Here is an 18278-nt window from a genome sequence, read left to right on the forward strand (position 1 = left end):
AGAGTTGAGATGTCACAACATAAAAACACTTCAGTAAGAGACTACTAAAACAGTTTACTGCTGAACGTCAACCCAAGGCTTATGCAGAACCAGTGCCTCAAAATATGAACGACTAGCAAAACATTAGAGGAGCATACATTAGAGTTCCTAAGCTCTAGAAAAACTCTAAGACACCATGAAATTTAGGGTCATACCCAGAGATGCTTCAGAATAAGAGACACACGTTTGAATGATAGTTACTCACCACCACACCAGAGCCTAACGCTACGGACAGTCACTGAATCGATCCCATGCAGCTCTAAGCACCAGACTCACACCTTTCAGCAGGCTATTTTACATTAGACGCTGAGGTGTATAACAAAAAGGGAGACAGATCTCTCACGTCTGTATTGGAATATAATTTCTCTGAGCAGCACTAGAAGAGTTAGTGGAAGCAGCGCTGGACCCAGCAGCTGAGATTAACACAGAAATAATCTGAGTACTGCCGATGCTGCTGATCCTCCACTTGGAAAAGGGGGTTTGTCCAAATTAACGGAGCAAGACATCTGTCCCTGAGCAGTGCTCACATGGGAGAGCTGGAGAATCCTGCTCACATAAGCTGTGTACAGGATAGTTTTAACAAGTGACTAAGACTTCGGCACTGATGAAATTGGTTATTTTTGCTGCGCACTGAGCAGTTTCATGCAACTATGTTAAGTCCTTTGTACCAGGCTCATAAAACACGATACAGAAACATAGTGATACAATGCACCGGAGATATTGGAAGCATTCACACACCGATCACAGACAAAGTGAATTCTGGAGATGCTTTAGGTCAATAAATGTAAGTACTAACCTTAACTCTGACCCTCTGAGCACACTAAGAACACAAAATGGTATCTGTAGGAACATCACCACGCTTGTATGGTAATTTGCAGTTTTTGGTACCAATTCTCCTATAGCACAAGGGAGACAGAAAGGGGGATCAGTAAATAAAAACTCATGTGCAACAACCACCAGCACCATTTCTTTTGATATTTTTTCAAGCTCTGTAGAACTTAACTCTAGTCTCTTTCTGGGCAGAGGGCCTTATCTATGCAACTCCACACTTCCACAGGATTTCAAATTCTCATCTATTAATCATAATCTCCCCTATGCCCCTATCTCTAATTCTTATTCAAACACCTACTTTTCCTTCAATCCAAGATAACCTAATAAAAGAATATATGCCAAACTTCAAAAACAAAAGTACCTTGCATATTTTGTATGATCTGTTTTATGAGTCTCACCTCCTCTGGAGAAAGCACTGCTTATTTGTACACCACCAATACGTGATCAGTAAATTGCTTTTAAGCTTGTTTTTGTTTATATTGCAGCAACATTCAGGACTTGAAGGAAGCAGACAGTTTCCTGGATTAAACGCAAGAGGGAAGGCCTCTGCTCCTTGGTTAAAGCCTTCAACAAACAAAGCAAAGCAGAATAAATTAACTTATTTCTGCCTCAGTTTCTAATCTAAAATGTGGCAATAATAATATTCACCAGACTAACCTGTTATCTTCCAAGTGAAGCAGATTCCCAAATAACAACAGGCACACCTATACTCCAGTGAATAAACTGTGCTGATTCACAACAGCAGACTGCCTGGGCCAAATTCCATGCAGTATTAACAAGTCAACAGGAAGCACTCCAAAATTATTACATTGATGTGCTCTCATCTTCCTTCCTCTACATTCCAGAGGACTGACAATCTTGGTGCTCTCTGTACATATACAGGCACAGGTATCAACCTCAAATCTTGCCTCCCTTTTCCCTTTTACGCCATTCTCACACCTTAGAAGCCTTCTGTTTTTTAATTCCCCTCACAAGCTCAAATGGGAACTGTAGCATTTGGAGAATGGTATTTGTAGCTGGGGTAGTCACACTCAGTGTGGGAGTATTGATGGTAGTCACTAATCTGAAAAGAAGGATTCAAGTCACCATACGCTTAATAGAAGTTCTTCTCAAAACCATGATTATTCAATATAAGTAAAAAGATTTACACACTAGATCATATCAACACAGGTGATTCCATGTTAGATTGGCAGGGATTCTGTGCTAAGTACAAAACTAGTGTTTAAGGGCAGAAAAGCTGAGTGCAAGAATCCCGTAGAGCGAAAGTAGACTTTCTGGTACCTGAAGAACAATGTCCAAGATACAGCTTTACTGTTACTCACACTGACTGCATGTACCACAGCAGCACCAAGAGCTTACGGTTCTATGATGCTAAGGCTGACATCTGCAGAGTTCACAAATACAGTACTACGGTGCTATCAGTGCAGTGACCATCCTTGCTGTAACTTCTTTGAACTAATTCTTTTCTATAAAATTAACGCCCAGATTTTTAATGGTCCTACTGCTGTGCTAGAAAAGATGCTTAAACATTTGTCTCTGCACACACAACAATTCTTACGTGCCCCTTTCATTACCTCATCCTCACATAGTCCTCTTCCTGCTGTTCTAAGGATTTTTGTTTGTTAAATCCCACAGGGAAAAAAACCCTCAGAACCTCAGCTTCCCTCTATTTAGACTCTGGTCATTACACAATTTGGGGGAGGGGGGAATGTGGAAGTCATATGAGGACCAGAAACATATGTGATAACTTATTGCATGACATCAAGCCCCTTCTAACACAACCTCTGGATCCTCAAGAAGACCACATGAGCCTGAACTATTAAAGATTGCAGCATCAGAAGCAGCAAAGAAAGAAAACTAAACACAACACAAAAGAGGTTTCAGAGCTGAAGGCTTAAAACGTATCTCATGCGCAAAGCAGCAAAAATGTAGGGAAAAATGCATGGATAGTATTTTATCACTTTTCCTATATTATGCAAGAATTCCTGAGGAAGTCACAGGAGTTTGACAGATCAGAGAGAAAATAAAGACTTGCCTCATATGTTATACTTTCCACACACACAAAGCAGGGATTTAACAGATACCTGTCAACTTTGTAAGTAAAAGTTTTCAAAAGCTTTCAAGCAAGTCAGCTTACAGGAACAATGCTGTAATCATCCATTATATCAAAAATTTACTCAGCATACAGAAAACCAATAGTCTGGGACAAAACCAAGAGGCAGAGGAGGATGGATTAAGTTAGAAAAGAGAGAACAGAAAGGAGGTCCAAAGTTCTGAGGAATCAGACGTGCTTATTTTATACCAGGAAGGAGCAAATCTAAGATCACCCTTCTCACTCATGCAGTTTTGTAGCAATGACAACAGCAATCCAAAACGACAGCTTGCACTGCTTGCATCAATTAGTGCAGGCACAGATCTGCACTGAACTAATCAACCCCATAGCCAAGGAGATACTGCTCCTCCAGCCAGGGAGCAGTTCAGAGCATGCAACAGGCCAACAGCATCACATTTTGACTGGCTGCAAAATTTGCAGCCCACCATCACAAGGAACAGACACGTGATTCAGTTAAACACAACACAGCCTATTAGAGTCCTGCACCAACAGCCAGGCAGCCAAGTATCATTCCCACCAGAAGTAAGCTGGGAGAAGACATTGCAAGTACGCTGCAAGCTTGAAGTCTAGAAGAAATTGCCATCCAGCGTTAAGAATTCATAATAATTATGAGAAGGGGGAAATTTCCATGTGTACTTAAAGCCTGAAGTTCAAAGGAAAAGCAGAGCTGGTGAAATATATCAAAGCAGGCAGGCGATGGAAACAGACCGATTCTGAAATAAGTCTCACGGTGATAAATCCGGCCATTTCAGCAGGATTTTCTGATAATGCAGAATAAGAGGTATGATGGGATTCACCTTTGGGAGAGGGAAAGAATTGCAGCTGGCTCAAGGAGAGCTATCCAGTGCCCAGAAGCAGCAGAAGCTGTTCCAGTCCTTCCCAGTGTATTCCTGACTACCAGAACAGAATCTGGAAGGGTAGCAAAGGAAGCTCAGGTTGCCACATCCTTTCCAGAGTCTCTGACAAGACCATCCTTAACACAGCAAATTTGGACTGCACATACAACAGGATTTACACAACAAAGAGTTTATCAGAGACAATCACTGCAAGCTAAGCCCTGATCCAAACTAGCAGAAGTTTCATTGTTAGCACAGGCCACTGTAGTCCTTCTATAAAGTTAATAAAAAGGTTTCTTAGAGGTGCTGGGCTTTCTTGTGCGTGTGTGCATTTTGTTGTTGTTTGGTTTTAATTATTATTTTAAAGATCCATTGCACATTAGGTTATGCAAATTTTAGACCGATCACCTCAATTGCAGCAGTTTTGTCATACCGGCAAAAAAGAAGAGACAGAGACAAATCCTTGGACGTGTCAAGGACTAATTTCTGGCTTTCATGTAGAATTCTGTTGTGTTAGCACATTAAGCAAAAACCCTGAATAAATACATTCCACGTTCTTACAAAGCTTTACAGGAGCTCAGTATTAGTCACTTTCTTAAAGGAACAGCAAAGTCACTGGCACGCGAAGTAACTGGTGTGAGATCAAGGGCCAGCAGCAACATCAGAAACAGAAGCCAGATTCTTCAAACCCTGCTAGGTGTTGCAGCCCTTTAAAACTACCTCTGGGGGGAGGGGGGGAAACAAAGTCTCCCATGGCACTCTTGATCTAACAACAGACTTTGCATCAACTTCAGCAGGGCCTGAATTTCCTCCCAGATCAGGACACGCTTGCTCTTATGAGATAAGAGATACTTACAGAGGAGTTGTTCTGTACAGCTATGCACCAAATCCTTTTGTACATCCCTATTACCCACATGCCTTATCTCAAATACCCTGATACAGCAGCGTTACAAGGGGCACTGTCACAGGCTCCGCACTGAGGGCACTACGTCCTTCAAGGACACGATACATCACCATTTCACCACATAGGGATTTATCTCAGTTTCTTCCTCTGCCAGCTGTGGTTCCAACTGGTGAAGGGAATTTCATCCTTGCACTTCAAAAATACCAACATTCTAATTATGCCAATACACCAATAGTAACTGTTTAGCTAACCGTGTGACCTGACAGCAGCTGCTCCCCCACCATGGGTCATGTATCCTCTGAGAAAACTACATTGCTATTAGCAAACAACTGTTACAGCACAGGTGAGGTTTTAGGTACAGATTTCACTTATTTGTGTCTCTTTTAAACCTTGTTGTGTCCCTCTTGTGTCACCTTTTAAAGAGGTGTTAGCAATGTACAGGCCATACAACCTATCATTGCTGACAAAATACATCCCCAGCCTCAAAGAAGCTATTAGTACCTAAATATCAGTCACATTTAAAAAAAATCTGTACAGGTGGAAGAGAAAGCAGCTTTTTTTTTTGTCAACTTTCTTTTTTCACACAACTGTAAAGGAAACATACACTCTAAATTCATACTGAGTGGAATTTCATGAGTTTCATACAGAAGAATTTTGCCACACAGACCTAGATATAAGCTAGTTATAGTGGATACACAGAAGCTACTTTCCAATTTTAGAAGTTTGGAGGTCCTGATTGAACTACTACTTCTTCCTGTTCTGATTTTAGACATTCAGACTTATGTGGAGCTTAAAATAAAACATGCATGAACTTGCACAGGACTGGCGCTCTAATTAAACTCCACAAAAACATCAAAAAGGCTCATTTGATATTGCTTGGCACTTAATGATAAGCCTTTTCTGGTTATTATTTCCCACAAACTTCAGAACTAATAAATATGACCTAATAAATTGGGATCAAGAGTTAAAGCTAAGCACTTGTTTACTTGAAAATTAAGACAAATGCAGTATCCAAGACTCGGCACACAAGACCATAGCCAATACTAAACTTGCTACAGGCCTAACAATTGAAATGATATTAACGTCCACATTAACAAGTCCCATGCAACATAAGTTAATGTGAAAATAAGTAATTCTTTTGGATACAAAACAACAAACAAACAAACCACCTTTTTGAAAGTTCCCGTTCTTCTATCTCCTTTCTAGAAATGTTTTGCTTTCTTTGATGCAAGTTCCACATGAATTGAAGCTCAACAGTCTGAGCTGAAGCACAATGAGACAAGCACTGGCTGCAACGTGCTTCTGGCCTCACCTGCCAACACAGGAACAGGGATTCCGTGTGTCTGTGGTGACAATAGTGATGTCACTAACCGCCAGGCAGAGATGCAGCATGCTTCCCTATGGCCTCACGGTTTCAGCTGAAGCAACCACACAAAGAAGTTAGAATGCAGCACGCAAAGAGCTGCTCACATGGCCTCTCTTCGTGGCAGAACCCACTGCAAGTGCTGGGCAGCACTTGAGGAGAAACAAGGCACCAGTAGCACCAGAGAGGAGAGCCTCCTCCTGCCACGTCTCCATTACCTTGAAAGATGCAGAATTTCCAGCAGATCAAATACTGTACTTGCAATCACAGATGAGACAAGCACTTCATGCAATTGCTTATATACCCCTTGTATAAAAACACACGTGCAGCTGGAGGACTGACTTCATCACTTGCTTTTCCCTAAAGATACCACTTGACTAGAAGCCGACTCACAGATAAATGTATGTGCTGCTGCACAGCAGTAGCAGCCAGCTGTCCTGATAGGGATTGCTCATGGCAGCAACGATTCAGTTTCTAGGATTTATAGCACATTTCACCTGTCACCGTAAGCCTCAAGCTCCTTCATATGCAAACTACAAGTCCCAGGATGCATCAGTGCAGCACTACCCAGACAAGCCTGCAGATAACACTGGAGCATAGCACAGTGGGGCCTGTAGTTTGCACAAGCAGCGCTCGTGCTGAAGGAAAGCCCAGCTGCAGGCCATATTGCATGCCTCTGCGGGCCAGAACGCACGCACCGCACAGCGATGGGGAGCCAGCAGGTAAGCAGGGCCAGCAGCTATTGCTCACAGGCTGGAGCTGTTAAGGAAACAAAGACTTCAGTATAAATACACGTCAGCTATCCGACAATTGAGAAATCAGCAGTTTAGCTACTTCCAAGCACGCAGAACAGAGTACGGCTTTTTAATCTCACTGCACGTAGGGATGTTTTGTTGTTTTTTTTCCAGGAGCGCTATGTTTTTAATGCTAAAGCCTGTTTCCAAAGAGTGCTCTTCTGAATATCAATAGGAAAAGTATGTTTGGTGAGGGGCACATTCTCCCTGTCCAGAATTTAGTCAGCTGGAAAGAGATCGCTCTCTCTTCCTCCATTTCTGAGCCGTGCTGAAGCAGAAGCTCACGTCTCTTCCAAGAAGCAGCCGAGCTTAGCTGAACGCTAAATAGCTGCATCTCAGCGTAGGCCTCAGAGAAGAATACGCTGCACTTCAGCAAAGGGAAGGGCAGCTCCCCCTACCAGTCTGCTCTAAGAAGGTTTTAGTGAGGAAGGAAACAACCAGTGATCAAAATGAACAAGTCTTCCTTGTTGTTTTCTTCCTCCTTCTCCTCCAGAGCTCGGGATTTTTCTTATTGTTACAAAACAGGAACATGCCCATGTAATTCCATCTCTAAGGATCAGTACGTTTCACCAGCCTTTGTGGAAGAGCGGTCCGTGCTGTGCTTTCAACTAGCGAGCAGGAGCACAGCACCCAGGGAAACAGGCAGAGACAGAGGCCCCGTGCTGCAGCGAGGGGAAGGCAGCATCCCCATCACCTGACGGATGTCCTAGCGCATCGCCCTAATAGGGGAAAGGCCTCAGAAGCATCCGAGGGTTTTGCCAAAACAGTGATACTGTCCATAGGCCAAAGACAGCTGTTGCCATAGTTACTATCAGTCAGCTTATCAGAGAATAATTATTGCCATTACTCAGAAGTTTTGCTAAAACAATTTAAACCCTCACTCGGATACCACCGGATCTCTCACATTAACAATCCACAGCCACACGTCTCCGGGACGCGTGCAGTTACCAGCAGTGGGACAGCAGGCTTGGAGGGGAGCACGGGAAGGAACGGACATTCCCTCGCACCAACAGTGAGCGTTGTGCAGGCACAGACGCAGCCTGATCACAGCCCTCCACTAGGTGCAAGTCCCCCTCCTGCAGGCCCAACACCAGCTGGGCTCAGGCCACCTCAGAGGCCCCAACCTGCCCTCCAGTGTTCTCCCCTCCACATCCCCGTGCTCCCCTTCAAAACAAATGAACCGGCTGTGTTTTCAAAACGTATTTCTAATGACACACGCAACGGTAGAGCCCATCGTTTTAAAAGGCAACCAGCACAATTCCCACAGCGAGTGAACTTGCTAACACCGCCTTTTGTCCTAGGAGCACGGTGCTGTTAGGGAAGGGCAGCAGCCGGAAGACACGCGTTTTAAGGCATCAGACATTAAAATAGAAGCAGCGTGAACACGGCCTACGAGACAGCTCACGCTAAGCAGAGCCTCGCTCCTTATGTACCACACAGAAATGCATTCTACTGCTAACAACAAGCGTCAGGCTGGGGGGCTGGGGTGATGTTTGCTTTCTGGTGGGGCTTTTTGGTTTGGGCTTTTTTTTCTTTTTTCTTTTTTTTTTTTTTTTTGCAGGATGCTCTGTGCACACAATCTGTAATCAAAGAGCGAGCGTTTGCAGCGACAATGAACAAGAAACCTCAGGTAAGAAGGAACGTTCAATAGGTCAAACCACCTCGGCACAGAGCTTTTAAGGCACGGGGTACTTGATAATTCCTATGGAGATATTAAAGTGATGTAAACAGCACAATACAAAATAAATTCTGCAGAGAAACCTATACCAAGAAGCACATCTTTCTCCTCAAAAGCCTGGGACGATCAAAGTGTTAAAACAAAAGAGTCAGTGGCAAAGTTGCAGCTTTGTTAGGGAGCAGGCGCAGCACTCAGCCCAGTCCAAAGGAACGGATCTTTCTGAACTTTCTACAGATTTAAAGATTATTTTGAAAACAGGCGAGAGCTATAAACTATAAAGCCTAATTGTTACACGAGCTCGCCATTCGTCAGTGCTACATACATTTTTAAAAATAACTCCACGTTTTTGTACAATTTGCAGCCATCCTGTATCTACACTTGGCCCTCCACTTTTGTGAGGCTTTAACATAAAAGCAGAGTCAAGCAACTTTAAAACATACTTTACCAATTTTAAGAGTAAGGAACTCGGTGAGGTGCAGGAGCTATACATTATTTACAACTTAGAAACACAGAGGTTTTGTGTGGTTTTTATTCTTTTTCCCTCTTTTGAAATGAGACTGTGTTTGCAATATGAAAAAAAAAAGTTTCCCCCAAGCTGTAAATAAACTTCTTTTTTTGCCTGCACAAGGCATCTCTCTATCACCAGCACAAGGCAGACACTGGCGTTGTGCTGTGCTGAACATGAAATATTAATGTAGGATACCTATAAAAACTATCCTTCAGCTCACCCTCTACTTACAGGGTACATCTGTTACCCCTCTCATCAGCAGCACCCCACACCCTCCTGCGCACTGCTCCACCTTCCCAGTACGTGGCTTGCTCCCAAGTAACCTTTGTGTAGTTAAAATACATCAGAAGCAGGACGTGAGCTGCTTTCTGGCACAGAGTAATTGAACAAGGGCAATTCACGAACATGCAGGAGCCAGGCCTTTGTGGAGCCTTACACTTCCAGCACACAGCCACGCATGTGACTGCACAGTTGTGAGCATAAAGGGTGAAGGGGACAGTAAAGAAATACTGTTACAAGCTTGATAATAGGTTTTTAGCACTGCCCTTCTGCTAGAGGAGCCTCTCCTAAAGGCCAGGCTGTGGAACAGCTCACATCACCCACAATGCCCCTTCAAAAAGCAAAGCCCTGTCAGGCCGTGAATCCTTCCTGGGTGATTTTAAACAAAACCAAGAAGCAACAAAACTGAAACAACAGTAAAAAGGTTAAAGCACCAACATATGTTTCTCACGTGATGTTCATCTTGAGTTTCTGTACCACGCACCAAGCACCCCTAATGTAAGAAACAAGATAGTCCTTCAAGGTCCGTACAGACAGCATGGGGCTGAAAGAGAAATCTCCCTAATAAACAAATCCCGATAGGATCCGTCCGCTTCACTGAATAAGCTTCACCCTGCCTCCAAGAAGTACCAAGGAACTGAGAAGCTGCATCGCGTTCATATGCAATTATGACCATTATAAACAAACTGCACCAACAGCCTAGGCCATAGCCATGCCTGCTGTTTAAGCACTCCAACCACACTCCCTGCTTCTGAAGAGCTACTAAAATACTTCTTATTTTCCCAGAGAAAAAAAAAAAAAGCTTCAAAGTCTTCTCAGCTGCACAGATCCAGTCGGAAGATGTTTTAGAATTTCTACAGCAAAGTGGAACAGGCACACATGCAAAAGCTCATCTCTAAAAACAAAACCAAGTTGCAGAAAGAACTCTTTAGGCCCAATAAGTTGAAGCACAGCTGAAGCCGAGCGGCCTCAGGTGAAGAGCGCTTCACGAAACCTAAACCTAAAGGCAGAGATCTTACTGTTGGAGCTGGAAAACACATCCGTATTTTTCTTTGAACTGCAGAAAATTCACAGCTCCCTTCTTTTTCTCTATTTAAGTTCTCTGAAGGGAAGTTTTCTATTTTCATTCCCTAAAGGAAGAAAACAACCCTCCCCCTCCAATGCCTCCTCCCACCTCACAACAAATCCAGACCACGACGCACAAAAAGAGCAGAGATTAAAAGCTTTCAGATAGAAATCTTCTGATGAATAATAGCAACATAATCCTGAAGAAAAAAAATATTCCTTGATGCGGCACTCTAAATTACTGCCCACAGGCACCGATGAGCCCCTCTCCCAACCCAACCCCAGTTCCTCGCTGCCTGGCTCAGCGTGGCCGGACACCAAGGGCAGGGCAGGTGGCCACACAGGCAGCAGGTGCTGAGTGAGCACCTTCCTGCTGCTGGGCAAGCGGCTCTCCAGGCCTCCGAGGGACGTCCCATACACATCACAGCATCCAGATGTTGCTCAATGCTCCCTCTACACGGCACAAAATTCTGGATGATAAGAACTACCAGACAACAATCTAATTTCTCTACCACAGTAAGGCTGAAAGGTTTAAAAATGTGTAGAAGCATCTACTACCTCCCTCCCCCCCCCCCCCAAAAAAATACAAATTTAAAGGTTCATTTATGAAGCGAGAGAATTCCTTATTAAAAACAGTCATTAAAAAATTCCCTTCAAAGAAACAGTACCATTGAACTGTCACGCAACATGCCAGACACAAACAGAATCCCCAAACCCTGTGATCTTTTTCCTAATGTGTGGCAACTAACTTCTCCAAATAACACTGGTGGTTCTAAGTACTTTTTGATTGTTTAAGAGCCTGCTCTTGCCAGTAACTTAGTGTCAATATTTGGATACAAACTATAGAGTCATATGCACAGCCATCAACAAACTTAATATAGAAGTTTCAGCATTACATGTTAACTGGGTAGAAGGCACCAGAGTCTTAGTTATCCAAGGCTTTCAAAAGAACGCTTCTACCTTGACCAATTAAGCTCCAAACAAGCCTCTTCCAATCAAAGCCTGGCACTTCCCTGCTCCATAGCACACCCAGCCTCACCGGGCAGGCACTGAGGAACCCAACGACAGAAGCGAGACTACTCAGCTGTCCTCCTTGTTACAGGCGAGTACAGTCAGAAGAGAGAAACAGAAAGTAAACAACCAGCTCCAGCCCTTATTTCTGACACCCGAGGACGCACACCTAAGGATGACAAGCCCCAGTTACCTCCAGAGGTGCACACAGGTGTCCGCCCCCTGCTCTGACAGCAGGCAGCAACAGCTCTAGCAAAGACAACACCACGGGCCAGGTGGGTGTCTGCCCCCATCCGGCATCCTGGTGCTGCTCCAGGGGCCTGTCCACACAGTCTCCCCACAGCAGAGAAAAAGTCCATGGCAGAGCTGGCACTCGGGCCCGAAGAGCATGCAGGGGGCAGGAGGGGAGCAGGGAGGGACACACGCCTCTCTACAGGTCTGCCGGCAGTCACCGTTACTCGCAATTAAAAAGTGGGAACAGGTGCAGCAGATACCATACTTTGATAGCTGAACAAAGAATATTACAGCACGTGACCGAAATGTGATGACATTTGTTCACCAATCGAAAACAAAAGCCACTCTCCAATGGCACTCTTTCCTCCACCCCCAAGAATTAGGAACTTGGAAACCTCTCCATATTGAAGCACATCTTGCTCCTGGCCTCATTTTTTGACACTTGAGGAGAAGTTGAAAGGGGAGCCCCAAACCCACCCCGAGCCCAGGTGCGCCGTCCCACCCCCGGCACCACAGAACTGCGGCTCGCCCGACAGCAGAGCTCTGAATAATAGAAAGAAAGGGGGAAAGAAAAACACAAACAAAACAAAAAAAGCCAGCAGCAGGGAAAAAGGAAAACACCACCAAGGAGGAGAGCGAAGAAAGGAGCATGCACACGAGTACCACGCCAAATGGCAGAGTCCCACACAGGGCCGCTCCACCTACACACGGAGGAGGGCAGGGACAGCAGCGAGGAGGACGGGGGCACGGCGCGGGCCGGGAGCGGAGTGCCGCTGCGGGCGGCCCGGGGCGGGGGCAGCGGCCGGCGGAGCACAACTTGCAGAAGAAGCGGAATTTTCCCGGCGCTGCTCGGGGCCACAGACAGGCGAATGAAAGGACGCAGGAGGGAGGAAGGAAGGAAGAAAATTAAAATAATAATAATAATAATAAAAATAAAAACCCTGCGGCAGCGGGTTTACTACGAATGATCAATCACCGAGAGCGAGCGGCATCGTCCCCCAGCCCGGCACCAAAGTTCCCCGGCAGCATCGCGTCGCTGGGCCCGGCCGGAGGGAGCGGGCCCGCAGCCCCCGTCCCCGCGGGGGCCCGGCGCGGTGTCATCCCGGCCCGCTCCTCCCCCCGCCCGGCCGCCACCTCCCTCGGCCCTGCGTCCCCCTCCTCCTCCTCGCCCCGCCCGCAAACTTCTGGCGGGGCCCCGGGGGCCGCGACGCCCCGGGACGCTTCACCCCCCCACCCCCTCCCCTCCCTCCTTCCCCCCTCCCCCCCACCGTATACACGCACATACACACACCTCCCCGGGGAGGGGCCGGGGGCGGCGGCGAAGTTGCGGCGCAAGTTGGGCGCGGGGCGGGGGGCGGCGGGGTCGGGGGGGGGGCAGGGAGGAGGAGGAGGAGAGGAGGAGGAAGGCGGGATACTACACCCTGCTGGCGGCGGTGCGGCGGCGGCGGGCCCCCTGGCAGGACCTGGCTGCGAGGGGGAGGACTCTTCTTCATAGGGGGAGGGTGCTGGGGCCGCCGCTCCTCCGGGCCTCCCTGTGCCCCTCTTCCGGGCGCCTCTCTCTCTCTCCTCCTCTCACTTTCTTTAAGCTAAGCGGGGAGTGGAAGATGGTAGGTTGCTCCCTTCTCCTCCTCCTCCTCCTCCTCTTCGCTCGCTCTCGCCTCCGTGGGGTCCTGTTCCTTCCCCCTGTCCGCGAGGGGCTCCTCCTGCGGCGGGGAGGAGGGGGCGGGCGGGGCGGGAGGCACGGAGCCGGCGAGGCGCAGGAGGAGAGAAACTGTGACACAAAAACAAGCCGCGAAGCTGAACTCTTCTTCAATCCCATTCACCCGGCCCGGCCGCAGCACCGCGCCGACGGATCCCTCCGCCGACGGCCTCCCTTGCCCGCCTGACGCGCGCTCCCGACGAGCCGCCGAGCGCGCCCCCGCCCCGCAGCAGGGGGGAGGGAGGGGGCCCGGCCCCACGCCCTCACGCTCCCCCCCGCCGCTCTCGGTGCTCCCCCGGCGCCCTCTCGCCTCCATGCCGGCGGGGGCGTCCGCGCTGCCTCCTCCCGCGAGGGACTACTTGACGCGTCGGTGCGGCGAATTTATTTCCCTTTGCCTAAGGAACGGGCTGTGCTGCGGCTCCCATTGCCTAGGGAAAAAGCCCGGATGTGAAGTGAGTGAAACTAAAGTAGAGTGAAGTAGGGCACCAAACTCTGCCGGAGCCGCGCCGCCCGCTCCTCGCCGCCTCTCCCAGCCCCCCCCCCCCCCTCCGAGCGGCGGCGGACCGCCGCCGCTCGGAGGGGGGGGGGGGGGTGCTGGGAGAGGCGGCGAGGAGCGGGGCCGTTAGCCGTCTCCCCCTCCCCCCCCCCTCCTTCCCCCCCCTCTCGGCCGGCCGACGCGCGGGGCTCGGCGCGGGGACGCGCACGGCGGGGCCGCGCGCAGGAAGCTGGGTCGCGGGCGGGAGGAGCCGCGCGCGCGGGGCCCCGCCGCGAGGGGCTCCTCACAGGAAGTTGATGCAACAGGGCCGCGTCCGAGCTGCAGCCGGCGCCGTCACGCTAAAACATCGACGTAAAACCGGACGGCGAAACCCACCGCGCCGAGCCGTGCTTGGTTTTAATTACCGCTTTCCCGTCAAAGTTCTCCGCCGGGAGGGGGGGGGGGGGGGGGTTTGCCGGGGAACTTTACGGCTTTCTTAAAGCGGCAGCTCCCGGGCTCCTGTAATTACGTAATGAACTCAGGCTGCTTTTATAATTATTATTATTATTCAAGTGAAAGTTTTGTGGACAGCAGCTTGAAAACGCAGACCTTAAAAGGTGTAGAGGGCACCCAAACGGGCCTGAGCTTACCTGGCATCGCTCGCCTTTCTCTGAGCCTCCCCTGGCCTTTCCCCCCCCCCCCCTTCCCTCCCGCCCCAAAGTTATGGCTCAGCGACACCATTCTGCAGCACTGAAATGAATAAATGGCAGCAAGCGTCCCACCTCCTCATTAGCAGTTACCAGTGCTTCCACGTTTGGTGGGGGACTGCCAGCTGCCCACTGTGGGGTGACCCAAGAACCTGCAGCCACCACGGGAGTTTGGCATCGCATCCAACTGCGGCAGAAAGTAACACAGTCAGTATAACCAAACTGTCACACTGCTTTTAATGGAACGATACTTCCTTTTCATTCTTCCGTCTGCTTATTTCAACAGCAGCCCCGCAGATCAGGTAACACCAAGATCAAGCCGATGCCTTGGGTGAGGCTTCTGGGTGTGTCCAGCTCCCTCCCTTTGCTCCTGATGCTGTCACCCGTTTTTAACCTCCCACAGCCAAAAGCAGCATGGCCAGGAGGGTGAGGGAGGTGATTCTGCCCCTCTGCTTTGCGCTGGTGACACCTCACCTGGAGTACTGCGTCTCCAGATGTGGAGTCCTCAGCACAGGACAGATGAGGACCTGTTGGAGCACACCCAGAGAAGGGCCACAGAAATGGTCCAAAGGATGGACCACCTCCGCTGTGAGAACAGGCTGAGAGAGCTGGGGCTGTTCAGCCTGGGGAAGAGATGGCTGCAAGAGACCTGAGAGTGGCCTTTCAGTATCTAAAGTGGGGTGTATAAAGGACAGGACTTTAGCAGGGTCTGTTGTGATAAGACCAGGAGAAACGGTTTCAAACTAGAGGAAGGTAGATTTACATTGGATACATTTTTTACTATAAGGGTAGTGAGACACTGAAACAGGTTACCCAGAGGAGTGGTGGTCACCCCATCCCTGGAGGTGTTCAAGGTCAAGCTGGACTGGGTTCTGAGCACTGTGGTCTAACTGTAGGTATCCCTGTTCATTGCAGAGAACTAGGAATGAATAGTCCCTTCCAACTCAAATGATTGTGTGAGTCCGTGATTCTATGAAAGACCCCAACATTTCAGGTTTCCCCCACATCAGTGCTAACTGTGGGCCAAACATCGCAGCCTAGCCACCAACCTAGGCTTTGGTTTTCCCTTGGACAAAAGTTGGCTAGAGTCATCTGCCTGCAGCACAATCTGGATCTGCTTTTGTCCTCCAGAGTGTTAGATAGATGCACCACAAACGTAAAGACTGGTCCCGTTTATTTCACTGTTTTCTATCTTTCTGATTAAGGAACAAGTTAGAAGAAGTCAGAAACAGTGATTAAGCATTACAGATTCAGTATGTTTATTCTGTTGAGGAGTCAATATGTGCAGTTTGACTAAAGTTTGTTTTAGAGATGAACTTTGGACAAAGTTCAAAGAAAAAATGATCATTCACTATTGCAGCAGATGTACAAAGAAATTGTATGTCATTCATCCCAGAATTCAGGCAGTGATAAGTGCTGCTCCACATTGTGTTCGGTGCACACTGCCCACAGAGATCTGTGGGTCATAGATGGGTAGCTCAGCCTGTCTCACCGCAACCTCAGCAATTTAATCCATAGGTTCCAATCAGACACACTGGAAATGCTTTAATGACTTTGTGCATTCACTGTTCCTTTGTTCAGACTCACAATGACAAAGAGGAGCAGTCCCAGGCTCCACGCTACTTCTGGCTTCATTTCCACATCAGCAAAAAGGGCTTCCCCAGGTATGCGTGTAACATATTGCTTCTGGTAGCATTAGAAATGATTTTATATATGAAACTGGAAGCAACAGCACTATCAAACACACAGCTAAATGCTTGAATAAACTGGCTGTCATTGTTTGTTGGCTTCATACAGATATCCAGCATGTTTCCGTTGCAGGAAATGCAAAGCCTTGCTTGAAGCCTACAAAAAGAATTCCCTCCTTCGCTTTCAGAGTGTTCGTATACAAAGTTGCCCACCACATCCCTGCCTCCTAATGTAGTATCTTGCTGTTCACCAAAATTCAGCCTTCAGCTCGCACAAATTTTCCAGTGTCTGCTTGATCACATCACTCCGTTCCCTACTCAAAGTTTATTTCCAAAAGCACAAGTCTAAACTAACCCCAGAGCCTTTCCAAAGTTGGTGGAAAGCTCATGAAAATCAACAGGCTTCCAATAAGGATTTGCAGGAGTCTGCTTAGTGGTGCTGTTTCTCACTAAGTGAAACGCAGGAGCATTTCAAGAGCCGTTGCTTATAATTTTTGTAATAAATGTTCAGAATAACAAGTTATGTTGCTACATATTGAGCCCATCTTACGGTGCCATTTGCGGAGAACACTTACAGCAAAATCCAAGAAGACATTCCTTATCGTGCAGAAACAGTTTTGTGGCAAACAGCAAGTGTGAAAGCTCCTAACCTGCAGATCAAAAATGGAGCCAACAGAGCAGGGTAGCCACGTGGTACTTTCCCATTTCCAGCAGCAAAACCAACTCAAAAATTAAACCAAAAGTTAGTTTCTTGCCTATTACTGTTTTTCCCCATGCTGTCAGCAGGAATGCAAGATGACTGCATGTAGGAGGGGGGACGGCCTGTGCAGTTGTGCTTGAAAGAGAAAGCCACGGATCACTTCAGGCAAGACATGCCCCTGTCTGACAGAACAGCTGGGTATTGAGCACGGGTCTCTCTCTCCAGCAGAGAGTTCCCTCCAAGCACATACCTTCCTCCTCCCAGACTTAGGGAAGAGTAGAACATAGCTCGCTTTTAGATGATAAGGAAAATTAAGCAAATGGTTTAGAGCACCAGTTGGAGCTAGAGCCTGAGAACATGACACACGCAGGAGACTTGCCACTAAGGACAGCAACCTAACTGCAAACCTGACTGCACAGCAGAATGACTCTGATTTCAGCCGTAGCTTGTTGCTCTACATAGGACCCATTGCATACAGCAGCCAGTGAAGCAGACCCCTGCTTGCTCTACCCCATGTGAAAGAACTGCTCACTCAACAGTTGCCAGCTGATCTCAGTTGGGAGCGGTGCAGCTGCAAATTTGCTCTTCTGATGCGCTACTGGCACAGCTCAGGCTGGGGGAGTTCTTGCTGCAGGGGACCACAAGTGGGTGAGGAGTGCTTTGCTTGGGATCTATATTCTGGGATCGGTAATTCAAACTTTGCCCCTTTCCCATTGCAAAGCTCATGTCTGTGATTCTGTGACGTACCCTAAAAAGTCCCAGCAGCAGAGGCAGCATAATACCAAGTTGCCTGTGTCTCTAGTGGGTTTGAACTGGGGATAAATGCGATTTTGCAGTTAACCATAGAAGAACAACTTTGTCTTTCTTTTTCTTGCCCCATCACAGAATGTTTTCACTTACAGGAGAAGCCTTTCTATTAAGAACAGAAGTCATAGGATCATAGAACGCATTGGGTTTGGGGGGATCTCTGCAGATCATCTAGTCCACCCATGCAACGGAGCACGGAGAAGAAAGCATAAGATTGTTTGACCAAAGAGAGCAGGTCTGCATCATGCCAATGACACAGGGAGCAGAGGGGCCTGTGAGGACCACCATGGTCCCTGACCTCTCAACAGCTCCTGGACAATCTCATCCCTGCCTCCTGCACAAACTTGGGCTATGTTAAGGTTTTAGTATGTCAAGTCAGGAAGGCTGGCTGCTGCTTATCTAATCTGACCTTCAGCACAGTGCGGGCTATTTAACCAGTAAATCCGCCTCAGATCTTCAGTTTAGGTAGGCCAGCACATATCTTACCCTTCACAAGCTGTTGCTCTCTGCTTCCGAGGGTGCATCTGCCCTCAGAGAGCTAGATGGC

General features: G+C 47.9%; 2 protein-coding genes across 8 annotated transcripts in view; one reads left to right on the forward strand and one right to left on the reverse strand.

Moving 5' to 3' along the window:
* Positions 1-13832, reverse strand: part of PHF21A (PHD finger protein 21A) — a 121325-nt gene extending 107493 nt beyond the window's left edge. For 2 of the 7 annotated variants that reach the window (XM_065754839.1, XM_065754844.1), the window contains exon 1: positions 12632-12805. The gene's annotated coding sequence lies outside the window, so the exon portion shown is untranslated. Of the gene's footprint in view, positions 1-12631; positions 12806-12946; positions 13006-13075 lie in introns of those variants that run through there. The other 5 variants (XM_065754843.1, XM_065754845.1, XM_065754841.1 and 2 more) reach the window with 4 other exon arrangements.
* The window catches only part of SLC35C1 (solute carrier family 35 member C1), a 233191-nt gene that overhangs the window by 182064 nt on the left and 32849 nt on the right, over positions 1-18278 (forward strand). The gene's annotated exons all lie outside the window — the stretch shown is intronic.

Source organism: Cyrtonyx montezumae, unplaced genomic scaffold (genome assembly GCF_038088225.1).
Source record: "Cyrtonyx montezumae isolate F1298 unplaced genomic scaffold, pur_monq_1.0 scaffold_10, whole genome shotgun sequence".
NCBI classification, from domain to species: Eukaryota; Metazoa; Chordata; class Aves; order Galliformes; family Odontophoridae; genus Cyrtonyx; species Cyrtonyx montezumae.